This window comes from Carcharodon carcharias, chromosome 33 (genome assembly GCF_017639515.1).
Source record: "Carcharodon carcharias isolate sCarCar2 chromosome 33, sCarCar2.pri, whole genome shotgun sequence".
Taxonomy (NCBI): Eukaryota; Metazoa; Chordata; class Chondrichthyes; order Lamniformes; family Lamnidae; genus Carcharodon; species Carcharodon carcharias.
This window is the reverse complement of record NC_054499.1, coordinates 20,259,666-20,274,012: the sequence shown is the minus strand read 5'-3', so window position 1 is coordinate 20,274,012 and position 14,347 is coordinate 20,259,666.

Here is a 14,347-nt window from a genome sequence, read left to right as displayed (position 1 = left end):
TTTTACTTGCACTTCCTTCAATTTAGTCTAATGTATTTGCTGCTCCCAATGTGGTTTCCTCTACATTGGAGAGACCAAACGTAGACTGGGTGACCGCTTTGCGCAACACCTTCGGTCTATCCGCAAGCATGACCCAGACCTCCCTGTTGCTTGCCATTTCAACACCCCACCCTGCTCTCATGCCCACATGTGCATCCTTGGCTTGCTGTATTGTTCCAGTGAAGCTCAATGCAAACTGGAGGAACAGCACGTCATCTTCCGACTGGGCACATTACAGCCTTCCGGACTGAATATTGAGTTCAACAATTTTAGATCATGAACCCTCTCCGATCCCCCTTTTATCCAATAACTTATATGGATTTTTCTTTTCCCACCTATTTCCATTATTTTTAAATGTATTTCCATGCATTGTTTTATTTCTACCTTTTAGCCTGTTTTGATCCCTTCCCCCAACTCCACCCCCACTCGGGCTATCTGTACCTTGCTCGTCTTGCTTTCTACCCTTAGTTAGCACATTCCTTCAGATAATATTACCACTTTCAATACCTCTTTGTCCTTTTGTCTATGACATCTTTTGGCAATCTCCACCTATCACTGGCCCTCTATCCAGCTCTAGCTGTCCCACTCCCCCCTTAAACCAGCTTATATTTCACCTCTTTTCTAATTTTCCTTAGTTCTGTTCAAGAGGCATATGGACTTGAAACATTAACTGTGTTCATCTCCTCAGGTGCTGTCAGACTGGCTGAGTTTTTCCAGGTATTTTTATTTTTACTTTTACTTTGGATTTCCAGCATCCACAGCTATTTTGCTTTATGTAATTGTTCTGTACCGAGACCCGGCTGTGTGCAGCAACAACTCCAACATCATCCTCATTGTAACCATGATCATCAACAGCAACCTATGGATGCTTTTGCAAACTATCCTTTCGTTGCTGGTGCCATCCTCTCCCTGGTCTTCTTATCTCCTCCTATCTCCCTCATCCAGCTTCAAGGCTCTTAGACCTCAGGCCTCAGGCTCCAGCCTCCGGTTGAAAGTACAAAGTGTTGAACAAATTGGTTCAACTGATAGGCATATAGTAGAAAGCGCTGGAGCCCAGCAATTCCTTCACCTTCTCCATCTTCTTCAGAAAGTAGTGTTACAGACTTCTCTACCTTCTCACTCAGACTGCACCATTCCAGGTCTCTGCCTCCTAATTACTCCAACACAGCTTTTATTGATGTGTATGGCAGCTTTAATGTGATAAAGTGCACCAACATACATCACAGGAAAATTTTAAAATGAAACATGACACAAAGGCACAAAAGGATCTTGGATCAGATGACCAAAACTTTGGTCCGAGGGGTAGTTTCTGAAGGGTATCCTAAAGGAGAAAAGAGGAACAGAGAGACGGACAGGTTTAGGGAGGCAATACCGCAGTTCAGGGCCCAGGCAGCTGAACACATGGTCTTCAAAGGTGGAGTGATCAAAGTCGGGGTTGTTCGCTAATTCATAATTAGATGTGTCATAAAATAAAATAAAAATGTTAATAAAAGTTTAATTAAAAGTGATGGACATGTTCCAACTCATGTCGCAGTGTCACATGAGGGAACGTGTCAGGGAAATTTTATGTTTCTATGTTTCACATTTTTGATTTTGGCGCTGATCTCCCTGAGGCAGCACTTCGCCTCGGTGGGGCTGGAAGATAATACACAGATAGGGCGTGACAAGGGTCTGTTGTAATTTGAAAACGAGGAGGGGAATGTTGATCACAATATATTGCTTGACTGGGAGTCAATATGAAGCAGTGTGCACACCAATGACAGATTAACTGTGTTTGGTCTGGGTTAAGATATGGGCAGCAAAGTTTTGGATGACCTCAAGCTTACAAAGGGTAGAATATGGGATGTTTGGTGAAATAGTCAAGCCTGGAGCTGAAGAAGACATGAATGAGGGGTTTAGCAGTGGATAAGCTGAGGCAGGGGCGAGGTGCAGCAATGTCCCAGTGGTGGAAAAGGCTGGCTTTAGTGATGGCATGAATACAGGGTCAGAAGCTCATCCTGGGATAAAATATGACATAACGATTGTGAACAGAACTAATTTAGTGTCAGATCATTGCCAGGGAGAAGGGTTGTGCAGGTAGCTCGGGAATGGAGTTTGCAGTGAGGAACAAAAAACAATGGCTTCAATCTTACCATCTCTAGCGTGAAAACATTTCTGTTCAGCTGGCATTGGATGTCTGATATGCAACCTGATCATTGAGCAAGCTCGAACTGAATGATGTCAGCATGCATGCTATACTTGGGTGTTGGGCAGAGTAGTTAGGGAGTAACTGTTCCCTCTCGTAAAAGGATCGAGAACCAGAGGGCACAGATTTAAAGTGATTTGCAAAAGGAGCAAATGGCATGCAAGAGAAAGCTTTTCCACACAGAGAGTGTTTCGGGTTTGGAATGCACTGCCTGGAAGTGTGGTGGAGGCAGGTTCAATGGAGACATTCAAGAAGACATGAGATGGTTTATTTAAATAGAAAAATTGTGCAGAGCTGTGGGGAAAGAGCAGGAGAATGGCAGCAAGTCATAATGCTCGCTCAGAGAGCCAGGGCAGACACGATGGGCAAAATGGCCTCCTTCTGCACTGGAACACATCTGTGGTTCTGTGAGAATGTGTTTGGGGGGGTTTATTGCACTTGGACCAGGGGCAATGCCTTACCAGGGTCAGGCAATGTGGTGTATTGTGTCCCAAAATTGTGCTGCATGTGCACTGGAAAGTGTTGCATCGATGGAAGGGAGCACACTGTGCTGCTAGCCGGTGGTTTTTAATACTGGCGTTAGGTGCTTTGCTGTTCAAGGAACCATGAATTGGAATTTCTGGTAATTGAATTTGTGCTATACTTAGGCATGGTATTGCACTGTGCAGGGATCCAGGAGTATACTGTGCCTGGACAGGCTGTTGTGCTGTATTGAGAACAAACAGCTTACTGTACATTGAATATGGTAACATGGCTGAGTGTACTGTGCCGGGACCTGAATGTGTGTTGTTGAAGGAACAGGGAGTGTGCTGTACTGGACTCTAGGAAGCCAATTATCTAGATGCCATAGATGTCCCTGCTCCCAGGATTGTATTTTCCACCAACATGGCAGTTTTCCAGACTTGTACTGAGTGATTACAGGTTGACGGGAGTAGGGTTTGAGATGGGTGAGGCGCGGGAATGGTGGCTGTGACATGCTGCACGGTGTGTGGGAATGTGCTGCGTGTTTTACCATGACATGGTACCGAACAGTGAACTGTACCAGGACTGAGGAGTGCAGCCATAAGAGTTCCCTCTTTTCTTGCTCAGGTTTCTTTGTAGCCTCTTCCAATCTTTCTAACAGCAGATTTATTTGTCATTGGATAAGTGCAAGTGTGTCCCATCGACAAAATGCTTTATTTAATAAGAACAAGTATAATATACAGAACACTGATCTCATCATATGGTTAGCATGATCAATAACCATCTGCCTGAAATTTTAAATATGGAACAAGCAGACTAATGCTTGTTGGGTGAGGCAGAAACATTGACTGCTCTCTGTTTCCATCTTTGTCTGTGTCCCTGGAGTTTAACATCCTCACAGTGCTCCTTGTTGTCCATCTCCTGTCGTGCTTTCTCCATGGCAATGTATCCACCAATCAGAGTTGACTTGCCAACAAATCAGCACCCTTTTCTCCTGTAGTATAAATTGTTGTGATCGTTTGAAATTTGGCATTTTTGCATTTGTTCTAATGAGTGCAAGATGAAAAACCTCAACAATATGTCTCTGTTTTTGGAAAGTTTCCTTTTAAATATTTATCCATTTCCTTTCTGGTAGTTACAATTGGATCTGCTTCCACAGCCCTTTCAGGCTGCACATTCCACACAAAGGAGCTCACTGTGTAAACCAAAAGTGTTTTCCTCACATTGCCCCTAGTTCTTCTGCCATTACCTGGAACCTGTATCATCTGATTACCCACCCTTTGCCACTGTAAACTTTTCTTTCATTAATTACTCTGTCAAGCACCTCCATCAAATCTCCTGTTACCCTATTCTGCTCTAAGGTTCTCCATGCAATGAACATTATTATTTCCTGGCACTGTACCAGTAAATCTCTTCTGTTACCGTTTAAAGATTTTATTGTTTTCCTGAAGAGCATCCAGAGATGAACAGAGTTCTGCAGCTTTGACCTAACCAGTGTTTTATGGATGAGTCTAACTTCCTTGCATTTTTACCTAATGCTTCTATTAACAAAGATATAATTGGTCGTTTGGTGGCATAGAACTTAAGTATTGCTGAAAAAGAGACATTCTATCAAAGCTTTTCGTCTTGTACTCATCAGGGTACCTCGCAAGAAATTACCAAACTATAAGGGGAGAACAACAATTTCTACTGCATGGGAAGAGAGTGCCGAATGTTTGGCGAGTGATCTCTGATTGGTGGAGGCGTTGTCATAGAGAATGCATCATGGAACAGTTAACTGCCCAGCTTAGTTCAAATTCAAACCTGGCAGGTCGACTCTTATTGGTCATGGCATTGCCCTGCAGAATGAACCAGGGAATGGCAGTTCCCTCATCTTTTTTTACTTGAAAAAAGTCCAACGTGTAGACATGTTCCTTCGCTCTGCAAAGTATAGAGCTTTGTGTTTGAGCTTGTGGCTTTGACCATGCAGACATGATAATTTCTTGCAAACTATACTGATGAGTGCAAGATGAAAATATTTGACTGCATATTTCTTTTTTCAGCAATACTAAAATAGGAAATCTTGAACGCGAAAATGGTCTCTCAATGGCTGAATGGCCTGCAGTTGACGGGTTTTTGTATCTCCAATTTCTGGAACAGGTGTATCAAATTTGCAACATTCTAGGCCTCTTCCATCATTCCATAGAGAATCGTATAGAAAACTGGGACCAGAGGCTCCCCAATTACAACATTACTTCTATTAGCAAACTATGATGCATTCCATGCAAAGATAGCCTGTGACATGGTCAACATGTAACTAGCGAAATGTCGTTAAAACCCATCTGGTCCAATAATGCTCTTCATCTTAGGAATTCTATCGTCTTGATCTGTATGGGTATAAGCCTCACCAGACACATTCTAACGTGTTCAATGCTGTCCAAAATTGCTGCAGAAAAGTCGATAAAAGAATCAAACTGGAAGAATTACTTGGCATCGACTTTGGCACTGAAAACGACAAAGGCACATGCTTCTGAATATACGCTGTAAAGTATTCTTCACGAATGGCTTCATAGCTTGTGCCAAAACTAGGGAGAGTTTACCTTCAGACTAGTCAAGCAATAGGCTGAAATAGGCAGCTACTCTGGGTGGGGGACATTCGTGTCCATCACAACAAGTGGCTCTGTAGCCACACTGATGACGAGCTAGCTGAGTCCTGAAGGATAGATCTGTAAGACTGGGCCTGCAGCAGCTGCTAAGGGAACTAATAAGAAGGGGGGGAAAAAAACTACTTTCTGTCATCCACATCAATTTACCTGTTGCAGATTCATCTGTGCATGTCAGGAAGGGTAGGAATGCCAAACATACAGTTGTTGTGGAGACGAAATACTGTCTTCACACTGAGGCTACCGTCCATTGTATTGTGTGGCACTGACACATGCTAAATAGGATGGATTCAGCACAGCTCTCCAGCTCAAATCTGGGCATCTGTGAGGGGTTGTAGACCAATCTGGGGCAACAGAAATGTATTGAACCACAATTTTCATGCTCATGCCTTGGCACAACCCTCACTGTAGCATTGCCATCAAGCCAGCAGAGCAAGCATGATTTAATGAAGAAGACAGAAAAGCATGCCAGGAGCAGCACCAGCTGGACCTAGACTGTGCTGCTAACCTGGTGAATATACAACACTGGGCTACATGCATTTTAAACAGCAGAAGCAAAATGTGATAAACAGAGCTATCAAGAATCAGATCAAAGCTCCGCAGTTCTGCGGTGTTCAATTGCGATTGGTGATGGAGAAGGACACAACTAACCAGAGCAGGAGGCTCCACAAATATTCCCAGTCTCAATGATGGCAGAACACAGCACTGTGGTGTGAAATGCACAGCTGAAGCATTCCCACCATATTCAACTAGAATTACCAAGTGGGTAATTTATCTCAGACTTGACATCCCAGCATCACAGATGCCACTCTTAACCCAATTTGATTGATGTCACATGATATCAAGGAATGTTAGAAGGCACTAGATACAGTAAAGGCTGTGGGCTTTGGCGACATCCTGGCTATAGTACTGAAGATGCGAGCTTCAGAACCATCCTCGCTCCTTGTGAATCTGGTCCACTACTTCTACAACACTGGAAACTGCTCAACAATGTGGAAAATTGCCCAACCATGTGTTGTCCAGATAAAACAGAATAAATGCAGTCAGGCCAAATACTGCCACGTCAGTATGTTCTGAATCATTAGCAAAGTGTTGGAATGTGTCGTTGACAATGTTATCAAGCCTCACTTACTCAGCAGCAACCTCATGACTGATGTGAAGCTTGTATCCTCCAGGGCTGCTCAGTTATAAAACTCATTACAGACTTGGTCCAAACATGGACAAAAGAGCTAAACTCTGGTGGTGAGGTGAGAATGCATTGACATCAATGTCCTATTTGAAATAATGTGGAATTAAGGCACTCTTGCGAAAAAAAAGAAATCAATGGGAATCAGGAGGAAAACACACCACTAGTAATCATTATATTTAGCTCAAAGGAAAGAAGGTTGTGGTTGTCAGAGACCAACCAACTCAGCCCCAAATCATCGCCACAGGCATTCCTCAGGTTAGTTTCTTAGGCCCAACTACCTTCAGCTGCTCCATCAATAGCCTTCCCAACATCTTAATGCCAGAAGTGGAGATATTTAAGTGCAGATGATTGCACAATGTTCAGTACCATTCAAGCGATTCATCAGATACTGAAGCAGTATGTGCCTGCATGCAGCAAGGCCTAGATAATAGTCAGACTTGAACTGATAAGTTTCAAGCAATACTCCTGCTTCAGAAGTTTCAGGCAATCACCAGCTCCAACAAAAGTAAATCTAACTTTCTCCCCTTGACATTACCCAACATTCCAATAGATGAATTCCCCACTATCAGCATCCTGCAGGTTACCATTAAGCAGAAATTTTGCTGATTCAGTTATATAAATACTGTGGCTACAAGAACAGATCAGAGGCTGGGTATTCAGTGGCAAGGATCTCTTCCAACACCCCGAAGTTTATCCAACATCTAAAAGGCACAATTCAGGAGTGTGGTGGAGTTCTCTTAATTTGCTTGCAAGACTGCAGCTCCAACAAGAGTCAAGAAGGTCGACAGCATCTAATTAAAGCTGCCCCTGGATTGGCACCCCATCCACCACCTTACACATGCACTCCCTTCACCAACGGCACACAGTTTCAGCAGTACGTACCATCTACAAGATGCACTGCAGCAAGTAAGCCAAGGCTCCTTCGATGAAGCATTCCAAATTGCCACCTCTACTACCTAGAGGGTGAAGGGCTGCAGGCATTTGGGAATTCCGTAGCTTGCAAATTCCCCTCCGATCCACATACCATCTTGACTTGCGAATATATCACCATTCCTTCACAGGGGCCTGGTCAAATATCTGGAGTTGCCTTCCAAACAACACTGTATGTGCATCCATACCAGATGGACTTCAGTAATTCCAGAAGGTGGCTCACCACCACCTTAACAAGGTCATTCAGTGATGGGCAAGAAATTCTAGTCTTGCTAGTGTCACTCACATCCAGGAGTGGATAAATAAACTTAACTGTACAATTTTTATAAATTGAAGACTTTCACGCTTTCAAATGCGCTTTACCTATTTTTGTCCCATCCAATGTCTCCAACGACTCCTTCATCAAAACCACCTTCTCTATGCAAAGTACTAATGCTTTCTGCCTCCACAAGGATACTTCTATATTGGCATCCAATCGGATTCATTCTTCCTTTCACTACATTTGTGATCGTTTATATTTTATTTTGAAAAAACACCAAAAAATATGTTTTCTCAAATTTTAGCAGGTAATCAATTGCTTTTCCTCCATATTCATTTTCGCTTAATCTCCTCTGTACTTGTCAACATAATTTCGCATTATTATTTAAGCAGAACATCAGCACATTGAATAAAATTGAGTAAAAGCTCAAGTTGCCAGTAGGGAGATGATAACACAAACGTTACTGGTACCCCCGCTCGTTCTGCTGTGTAAATGGTAGAATCTCATTTTTCTGGGAGACATTCCACTGGGCATTGACTCTTCACCTTAGTAAACATGTAATTTAACTCTAGTTATGCTCCAAAATTTAACTATATCTGGGGTTTGGTTAGTATTGGACCATTCCCCAAACAAAAACACTTGCAGCTCCTCCACAAGCCTTGACAACTTATAACACTAATTACAAAACACTGACCCTTCCAGCATTTGCCAAATGATTGATTTGGGTTCGTTTGGTTAATGGGCTTTCTGTCTTCATTGCGCAGTGCCCCTTGTAACTGATTCAGCTGTGTTCCGATTCCCTAAGAGCTCTATCTCTATCCACTGTAATATTGCATGGTTGAGTCTTTGGCTGAGAGAAGAGAGGAAAGGGGAACTACAGGTTAGTTAGCCTCACTTCAGTCGTCAGGAGTTTATGAAGGAAATGTTGACAGTGCACCTGGAAAATCATGATCAGACTAAGTCAGCATGGTTTTACGAAAGGGGAAGTTGCGTTTGTCAGTTTTACTGGTGTTTTGAGGATGGAACTACTGGCAGATAAAATGAGACCAATGGATTTCATTTACGTGGATTACCAAAAGATGTTTTATGAGGCACCAAAGAAAAAGATAGTGTGCAAGAGATGGAGATGGGGTCATATATTAGCATGGATTGGCTAATGGGCATGAAGCAAAGAGTAGGGAGAAATGGGGCATTTTCAAGTTGGCAGTCTGTAAATGACAGAACTCCACAAGGATCGGTGCTGGGGTACAGCTGTTTACGATCTATATAGACGTAGACTTTCTGGCCTCATCCTGGTGGAACCCACCGCAGGAGATTTGGCAGTCCAGCCAAAAGCCCATTGACTTTGAGTGGGACCAGATGATCCCGGTGAGTGGGTGGGTCTGGCAAATCTCACCCTGAGAGTATTGTATCTAGGCTTGCTGATGATACAAGGCTAGATGGGACATAAGCTGTGAGGGGAACATAAAAAGAACTCTTCTCAGCAATAAATGGCCTACCGCTTATCCTGAGATTGTCTCCTGGTTCTAGACTCATCAACCAAGGGAAAGATCCACCCTCTCACACCCTGTAATAATTTTGTAACTTTCAAAGAGGTCACCCCTCATTCTTTGGAATTCTAGAAATACAGACCTAGTCTCCTCAATGACCCCTCATATGACAATCCCCACCCATACCAGGGATTGACCTGATGAATCTCCATTGCACTCCTTCTATTGCAAATATATCCTTCCTTAAATAAGAGAACCAAAACCTTGCACAATATTCTGGGTAAAATCTCAGCAAGCCCTATCTAACTTCAGCAAGGCATCTGGAATTTTCTCTGAATTACTCTAAGTGTGGGAGCGGGCATCTAAAATGGAGCCCTACCCGCTGACAGAAATGACGGGTTTTCACGCCCTATCTTGTTGAACCTGCCTCATTATTTATGTATTCCCGGGAAACACGACGTTTCCATGGCGGGCTCTCATTTGCCCGCCCACCATCACTCCTGTTGCGTCACGCTGGCCGCCATCTTTAAAAGGCAGCCACTAGCAAAGCGCTCATCGCCACCAGCTCACCACCGCTGCCCTGGAGACATGGCCAGCAAAGGAAAAAAGACTGCAGCACCACACCCCTCCCACCCCCACTTCAACGACGGGTCCCTCGAGAGACTGCTGTATGTCGTGGAGCCCCGACAGGATTTGCTCTACATCTGCTCAGGCCGCAGGATGGGTATTAATATCACCAACCCCTTTTGGTAGGTGGTGGCACCGGTGGTCAGTGCGGACACCCTGTGGATGAGGAAAGTCACCCAGTGCTGCGAGATGATGAATGATCTCCTCCGTTCCGCCAGGTATAAGTCACTCTTCTCATCACTCTCAACTTACAAAACAATTACACATCCACAGGGCCCTCACTCACTGCCAGTGCAAGGGACATCAGCATTCACTCTTTCACATTCACCGTCATTGTCCTCATCCCATCCATGGGACCACTCACCACCCACACAGGCCAGGCACACTTAACGTCTGACTGGCAGGAGTACTGACACACTGGCCCTATTTCTATCCACGCAGGACAAATTGGTTCACAACCGGACGGAAAGGTTGCAGACAGGTGGAGGGATGCCGGAGATCAAAGTTCCGACTGAATTCAAAAACAGAGCCATTCAGCTAGCTGGCGATCACTGGGACCAATCCTGTGCTGACGGTGAGGTCTAGACCCAAGTGAGGGTCTAGCAATGCAACATCCATCAGAGAACCCTGCCATGAGTGATGTCTTCTCTTTCACGGGCCACTGCCATGCACTAATTATCTCCCCTTACATCTGCCAAACAGCCGACAGAGTCCATGACCCAGGGCTTCCAATCAAGCCCTGAAGAAACCTTTGAAGAGGAACCTGGAGTCACTCTCCCTGAAGTCCCATCACAGCGCTCACCCACACCCTCCACCAGCGCAGAGACACACACCTCGGTGGGACCTAGCTTTAGAGTAGCCTCGGGATCATAATCTGGTGAGCACATCGCACTTTCTGATCCACAGCAGGTGGAGGTAGGTACTTCCCAGGTCCCTGGCATTCAGAGGACCAGTGAAAACCAGAAATTTGCCGAGTCCGAGTCAGATGACGAGCCCCTGGAGTCGGTCGTGTCACAGTTGCTGGAGCTGCAAAGGCAAGCTGGGAAACATCAGGAAGGGATGTCCGCTGCACTCCTCAGATTGCAAGGCACAATGGAGGAGTCTGTCTGTCTTCAGGCTGTGGTGATACCACCGGCTTGCAATGCACCAAGGTCAACACTGGCAGGATGGAGGCCACCCATGGAGACCTTGGTCCAGGACGTCACTGCTGCACAGGTTTAACTCCATCGCTGATGCCATAGTTTGCCTCCAAGAGTGCATACGCGAGAAAGGTGCTGGGGCACTCTATCTCACTCCCGCGACCCCTTCCGCTCACAAAGTCAGCCTGGGGCCCTCGGGCACCCATAGGGAAGAGGATCAGCAGCTGCACATTCTGGAACAATCCACCAGGTGACTCTGGGACTGCCCAGCCCTTCCAAATTTTCCATAGATCCATCTTCAAAGTGTGCCACTGCCCCATAGCAGGTCCCCAAAAGCAGGCCAGAGTTCCCCAAATCTCGGCTCTCCAGAGGGCGCCTGCCAAAGTCATCACAGACAGGGCATCACAGTCAGCAGGCTGCCTACACCTCTGCTGTAGATGGTGGGGGAGCACCAAGACATAGCAGCAGGGTTAGGAAAGTAGATAAAAGTAGTTGCACAGCCTGGGCATGGGTGTTGATGAGTTGTACATTCTGTTCACTATTGTCAATAAGCTCCCAAGAATGTCTCCCTGCCTGTGGCTCCTGGTTCTGATGAGCTATGTTCTTGTCACTCAGATGTGAAACCTTTCTGCACAAGATAAAAGGCAAGTGTCCCAGTCCAGGGCCTCTTCCCTGTGCTCTGTGCAGCCTTCAGACGACAGTGATGGTCCGGTCTCACACTCCCTGGAAACATTACTGATGCCTGCACCTCGGCGATGCTGGTCATTGCTGCCAGAATGTAGTGGGCAGGCACCACAGAGTTCCATCATTCTCTCTGTGCGCTCTCAGCACCTTTACAGTGGGGCTGGCCCCCATCACACCAGCATCTGTGACCAGTGATGCTGTGCACCAGCTCCTGAAGGGCTGAGGTGCTGAAGGCGGACACAGCATCAGATGCTTCTAAAGTTTCACGGCTGCATCTCTGAGATGGCTTTGAAAATGGAGCACAAACAAGCTGTCCTCGACCAGACAGGAGTCAGACATTCTCAGAGGTTATGTGAAGATCTATGGAGTGTCCTTACTGCATGATGTCATCGTCCTCCTGCGATTGAGCGACTATTAGGGCCTCCACTGCATCTCTATGATGGAAGCATTCTCACAGAGGGTATTGGTTCGGAGACAAGTCAGACTGAAATCAAACATTCACAACTGCGATGTAAGGTTTTACGGAGATACCTCACTGCATGTCATCGTCATCCTCCACAAATCTGGCAGCTATGAGGACTTCCCAAATGCACTTGCCTCATCCAGCCAGTGCGAGAGAGTCATCCCCGTTGTCATCACCACCGAGCACCCCCTCACCCTCATCCCTGTCAGCACCCTCCTCATCTGAGGAGACACACAGATCCTCCATCTCCACCTCAGCCAACTCCTCTCCCCGTTGGAGCATCTGTAAAGGGTGCAGCAGACGACGATTATGAGTGTCACCCTCTGTAGACTGTATTGCAGGGCTCCACTAGACCAGCCTAACCATCAGAACCGCATCTTCAGCATCCCAATGGTCTGCTCTACCAAGTTGCAAGCTGCTGCGTGAGCCTCATTATAGCGTTGCTCTGCTGCAGTCTCAGGCTGCCGCACAACTGTCATCAGCCACGGCCTCTGCAGGTATCCCTTGTCCCTGAGAGCCATCCCTGCAGCTTCTGTGGACCCTGGAAGACAACAAGGGCCTCTGAGTGACTCAGGGTGTAGGCGTTGTACCCACCCTCTGGAAACCATGCGCATAGCTGCAGGATGCATTTCTGGTGGTCGCTTACTGTCTGCACGTTCAGTGAATGGAAGCCCTTGCATTTGATGAAGTCCACTGAGCGTAGCAATGGAGACCTGAGCACCACATGCGTGCAGTCAATCTCACCCTGCTCCTGTGGGAACACCGAGATCAGGGAAAATCCAATGGCCCTTGCATCCTGGCTGTCCCAGTCCCGGACAAAATGCACAACGTTGTGTGCCATTGAGAAGATGGCATCCCTGATCCTATGGTTGCATTTGTGGGTGATGGATTGTGAAATCCCACAGAGGAGCTCTGAAAGGAAATTGAGCACTGCCGTCACTTTCACAGCCAATGGCAGTGGATGCCCTTGATGTCCCCTTAGCGCCAAGTCCTGCAGTAAGTGGCAGATTTGAGGCACCAGGTCCCTAGACACGCACAGTAATTGGTGACACTGGCTTTCAGTCATTTGCAAGAATGGCAGGCAGCGTCTATAGGCGCTGGGTGTCGCTAGGCGCCAACCAGCCACGGCTCACTGTCACTCCTGGGCATCATGTGCAGGAGACCCTACAGCCCTTCCTTCATGACGTTGCTGCTCATGCCTTTGCACATACAGGTGTCTCAGTCGCTCTCTCCTCCGTCTTCTCTGGTCTCTGTAATCATCTGACATACAGATCCTGACATGGTCCTCCTGCAGCATAAAAGAGAGAGAGAGAAGTGGTTATCAGTACTTATAACCTTCCCTGCTTTCCTGGCCATATGTGACCACCCGTTAATGCTTCCTGGAGCGTGCTGGTCACCTCTCAGATAGTCAGAGATGAGTGCGTTGCATGGCTGTCCTATCAACCTGTGACTTGGGGGACACTGGTCCAAACCAGGATGCTGGGACTGCAAGGGGCTGTGAGCACATCCAGCAGTGACTGCTACATGGCCAGCATTGGCGAGGAGATTGCACAACGTGAGCGGTCCGACTGCTCCGATTTCCAATAATGTGGTGGCAGACTTGAAATCTGTGGCAGGGGGAGGGGGAGGGGGGCAGGTGGGGGTGGGTGGGGTTGGGGTAAGGTATGGTGCGCTTGGTGGTCCTTTGGTGCCTCTTGTGTTGCTTGCATGGGTGGGCAGGCAAGTGTCTGACCCCATTCATATCACTGTGGCTGTGCCTGATCTCTCTTGGTTGCAGAGACATGGTCAGTTTGCAGAGGTGTCCCTAATGTGTGGCCATTCCCCTCACTTACAGTGCCCCCCACCTCAATTACAGAAGAACATAAGAACTAGGAGCAGGAGGACGCAATTCAGCCCCTCGAGTCTGCCCCGCCATTCATTACGATCATGGCTGATCTCATTTCAACCTCAACTCCAATTTCCCGTCCTCTCCCCATAACCTTTCAATCCATTGCTAATTAAAAATCTATCTATCACCTCCTTAAATTTATGCCTCCACTGCACTCTGAGGTAGTGAATTCCACAAATTCACGACCATTTGAGAAAAGTAATTCCTCCTCATCTCTGATTTAAATCTACCATCCCTTAGCCAAAAACTATGACCTCTCTTTCGAGAATGTCCCACAAGGGGAAACATCCGCTCCACGTCTACTTTGTCTCCCCTTTAGCATCTTCTATATCTCAATTAAATCTCCTCTC